This window comes from Lolium perenne, chromosome 3 (genome assembly GCF_019359855.2).
Source record: "Lolium perenne isolate Kyuss_39 chromosome 3, Kyuss_2.0, whole genome shotgun sequence".
NCBI classification, from domain to species: Eukaryota; Viridiplantae; Streptophyta; class Magnoliopsida; order Poales; family Poaceae; genus Lolium; species Lolium perenne.
Genome location: NC_067246.2, coordinates 4,357,542 through 4,362,267, shown reverse-complemented (window position 1 = coordinate 4,362,267; position 4,726 = coordinate 4,357,542). Strand labels below are relative to the sequence as shown.

The following is a 4,726-nucleotide window of genomic DNA, read 5'->3' as shown; positions in this document are numbered from 1 at the left end:
ACAATGAGATGTGCCATCGGAGTAAAGAAGCCTGGCGGAAAGATCATCTCCAAATTGCATAGCAACTCCGGCACTTGAACTTGCAGCTTCTCAATAACCTTAGGACATATCTGCTTAGCACAGAGCGTGCGGACACTACAACAGGACAGAGCTTTGGTAACACTGTCTTTTGTTACTATATGTCCAAAACAGTGTTACTAGGTCATCTAGTAACAGATTTTGAAATGTGTTCCATTAGGCCGTGTTACTAAGTGGTGTACACAGTCACACATATTATCTATTACCATATGCTAAATTTTATGTTACAAGTTATATTGTAGTAACATGCACATTGCGTGTTACTACTTAAGCAGGTAACACTTTTATGTAGGTATGGTAACACCCTTAGTAACATATTTTCATAGACATGGAACATTGGTGGTAACATATTTTCGCAACTCTAGTAACATAACTAGTAACATTTTTTTTCATGTCGAGAGCGTGCTTAGTACCATATATAATAGCTAAATATTGTAACACCCCTATTAGTACCACAACAAATTTGGGTACCAATATATGGAATATACAATTGTTTAACAAAATCACTTCACATGCTCAATTAATTAACTTAAGATGATGCTTGGTACCATTAAATGTCAAAGAGATTGCACCATATATACAAACTTATATCAATCAATTTATTAAGAATATAAAAGAGTGTAGGATACATGTGCATTACAATAAATGAATACAAATATAATTGTTGCAACATCATAACATTCATACCATTTTGACCATAGATAATACAATTCTGAAAAAGTTTTAAAAATGACATTTTTCAATCAACCAATGTAAACTTTAATTATTGCTAGGCAAAATCTTCAAACATTATTTGCTTCTTGATCAAACTGGAGTATTCAGCTGCAACTCATCATAAGAAAAATCTTCAAGCTTCATTTGATTTTGATCAAGCTGAAGTATTCAGCTGCAACTCATCATCTTTCTTTCGACTCTGTGTAAGAAAAAAATGGACTTGTATGATTAAATGTGTACAATATGATTCTGGAAAATGGAAGAAAAAATAGCTTACAAAATCTGAAGGCCAAGCAATTAACAATCCTTAAGCAAAAGCATCACCAATTGTGTTGCAGTCACATACTTCATTTACCAACTCCTGAATATTCAGAATAGTTCCATCTATGCACACAAGTGCTAATTCAGGATATGTACTCTTAACAGTACCATACTGCCTTAAAAAGATAGTACCATACACAACATCTAACATTCTGTTTGTTTGAATAGGTTGAAGTCTTCAGACCTATTTTGGAACCAACCTATATTATGATCAATATTAGCATTTGACGACAATGATGATATAATTTGCATACATGGAGGTTCCAAACTTCAGCTTTACCTTGAGTGAAGAAGTACATTTTCTTTTGTGGGGCATTGTTGAGTTTTATCGTCCAGCTGGTTTAGTTTTGCAAAATATTCACCTGGTCTCTCCTTTTCCCTAGCCTACAAAGATACAATTGGTCTCTCCTTTTCCCTCGCCTACAAAGATACAATTATCACAGAACCACAAGTAACCAGAACAAAGACTAGGCTAAACATATGTTCCCAGGTTGTGAGCCTACTTAAGGCAGTGTAAAGCATATTTTTTTGACAAGGAAACCAAAGAGTAGAAAACATTGGTTATGCGCGGCAGCCAACACCAAAATCCATGGTCTACCTGATGCTTGCTAACTTACGATTGCGAGTTGCAGCTCCAACAACGGCTGGAGTGACTGTGTCTTCACATAATGAGAATTGAAAAGGATAAAAATAAAAATAGTTGCGGTAATGTCAAGAATCTAACCATATGATCAAAAAGCCAAAATTGGAAAACCACATTTCATCTAACCACCACCAGAATATTGCAAGTAAATAGATCAATGCATACTCCAAACTGCATAAGGAAAAATGCATATCTTCTGAAAATGTGCGACTCTCCAATTATTTAGCAGCATACACCTTTAGCTCACAGGCTAATGATGTAATGCATACGACCAATTGTGTAATGGAAAATGGATTTATATTAAATTTCTAAAAATGTATCTACCAAAGGGCAAGTGCTTGTACACTCTGCGAAGAAGAAACATGCAATAAATCTTGAACATCTCCGTACACAAATATGTGCAGCCTAGTCAATAACTTGTTAACTCAATGTTTTAAACTTGTCAAATTTGAATCAATAAGACTACACAATCTGATAGCACACCTCTCCAATAAAGTTGGAACTTCAAAACCAAAAAGCACACAAATATTACCTGTGGAACAATCAATAAAACGGTCTTGTAGTAATGATGATTTTTGTTGAATCACCATCTTGAATGGCATTATCATGCTTTCCATCCTGGTTCGGTAACACAACAATTTTAAGCAAGCAACTATTTTATATTCTATCTTTGTGACATGAGTATGAGTAGTCATAACCTTTCTGGTTCGGTAACCCATGCCATGCACTTGTCCATTTTTTCTTTTTCCTCTAGGGCATCACCTTCCCACGCCCCCTTTTCATTGATATTTTGTGCCAACTTTGGTCGTTCAGCTATTAGACCCTCCAATCGAGTCTGTTTTAGATAGGACTACCATATAATTCTAGTAGTTAAGGACTTGCCCCAATAATTTACAGAGAATTTCTGCAGAATACAATACGAAACAGTGAACAATGTCAAAAGATATAATGGATGAAACTATGTATCATACTGAAAATATTGATTTAGCGAATTCTGATGATCTAACTACATATACTAAATAACATGTGATTGGCACATGTCATTTACTAGTGAGTTCATAGCAGATAATAAGGCAAGGGGATAGGAGAATCAACCTAGTACCATTTTATAGTCTTGGACAGGGAAATCAATTGGAACAGGTTGTGGACATGCCATCTGCATCCAGAACCAAATAATAATGTGCATGCTATTCCAATGTATAGATTGCAGAATTAGGCAATATGATACAATGCAGTCGATGGCTTACTGGAGGATTGAAGAGACCTGAAGAAAAACCTGGAACAAATGCCCGCAGTATAAAAATGACACTAAGTCTAGTTAATTGATACTGCTATGACTGAAAATGACACTAATAAGTCTGCAGTCCTGTAAATTAAATAAGTATGCATCTGTATTTTTTAAAATTACCAAAAGAGAGTTTTGCCGCATGTGTCTCAAATGATCTATATGCAATGTGAGAAGATTCTGCTAAGCAACCATTCTTTCTTGTACTGTGTTGTAGAAGAAAAAAAAAACTTGATTAAGAATAGTGCTATTTTGGTGACTGGTATCATACAAACATGTGATTGGTTGGGAACTAAGAACTGAAAGTGACATTCTGAAATTAGATGGAGCATGGAAGGTTATAATTTTATAGACTAAATGGGACTACATATTCTCAATGATTACTGAAATAAATGCATGGAGTTTAAGGTATGTGTGCACTTGTATAGGTTCAGGACCAAAATGTCCGACTCTGCCTCTGCACATCCTAGCTTTATATCTGAAACTACATATAAAGATTAAATCACGATTATTCTAGAACTGTCTTATCCATTTTGTTCTTGCAGTTCAATCAATTTCCCATTTCTCAAAGTGAACTGCTTATAGCAGAATCGGAGCAATGTGTTGAATAGGCAGCAGACTGCATCGATTTCTATAATCTATATGAATATATCAGTACATTATACACAATAGCCAGATCGACCCAGCAAGACACTGAAGATTGAGGGATGGACCAGCGTCTACTAGCAATCTAGATCAAAACCAATATTGCTGCTATCAGAAATCGATCTTAGATCCATACTCTAGAGGCAGCACACACGCATAGAGAAGGGATGGGAAGATGGGATGCAATGTTATCTCACCTGACACGGAGGGGTTGCAGGCGGAGTCGACGAGGCGAAGGGGAGGATACCGGACGAGAGTGCTACACGGCTGGGCGGGCCTTGGCGATGGAGAGGTGCAGATCGAGCCATCATTTGCAACCAAGAAGAGGGGAATTGAGATCCTGTGCGACGGAGAGGAGGGCGTGGCGGTGGGCGTCTTGGAGGAGGAGGGCGCGCGGTGGTGGTGGGCAGTTGGCCGGGGTCCGTGGTCGTGAGGTCGAGGGCGGAGCTGTGGTGGAGGGCAACGGGGGTGAGCCTCAGCTGTGGGAAGGAAGGGTGGTGTTGCAGGCGGGGGCGGCGAGCCGGTGGGGGGGCGGCGAGCCGGTGGGAGGGCGGCACAATGGCGGAGGTCGGGGGCGAAGATGAGTCTAGATGAGTTCTTGTAGGGGGGATTTATTTGGAGAAATATTAATATAGAGACTCTGTCAATGAAAAGAAAATTGTACATTAGCGGGAATGACTAAAAAATTCCCTCCACTATTTTTTCACTCTTAACCAAAATAACCAGATTGATAGAGAAAATATATTTATTCCTTTTTGTGAAAAAAAACATTAGATCTATTGGTCAAACTAGCAGAATAGCCACCCCTAAGAAGTAAAGAAAATAAGTCAAGATCCTTTTCTAGTGGAGGTTTGAGAATTAAACGCCAAGAAAAGCCGGAGGAGGGGTGACGGCGTGGTGTGCATATTTCTTATCGCTATTACATTTGTGTGTCTTATAATTTTGTGGTATATGTATTTTGTACATTTTTCTATTGATTTATGACTTCACACCATAAATTCTGCCACTGCAACTATATTAGATTAGTGATGGCACGGGTG

The 4,726-nt window shown here is 38.0% G+C and overlaps 1 long non-coding RNA gene across 3 annotated transcripts; it reads right to left on the bottom strand.

Moving 5' to 3' along the window:
- Window positions 1-645: 645 nt before the first annotated feature.
- LOC127340646 (uncharacterized) lies at window positions 646-4,228 on the bottom strand. 3 transcript variants are annotated; one of them, XR_011754485.1, is made up of 5 exons: window positions 3,884-4,228; window positions 2,455-3,032; window positions 1,394-2,374; window positions 1,070-1,313; window positions 646-991 (listed from the first exon to the last, which is right to left on the bottom strand). It is a non-coding gene; the product is annotated as an uncharacterized lncRNA (long non-coding RNA). The 3 variants fall into 3 exon arrangements; XR_011754486.1 differs by having other exon boundaries at window positions 1,394-2,660; window positions 2,859-3,032; XR_011754484.1 differs by having other exon boundaries at window positions 1,394-3,032.
- Between the last annotated feature and the right edge of the window lie 498 nt (window positions 4,229-4,726).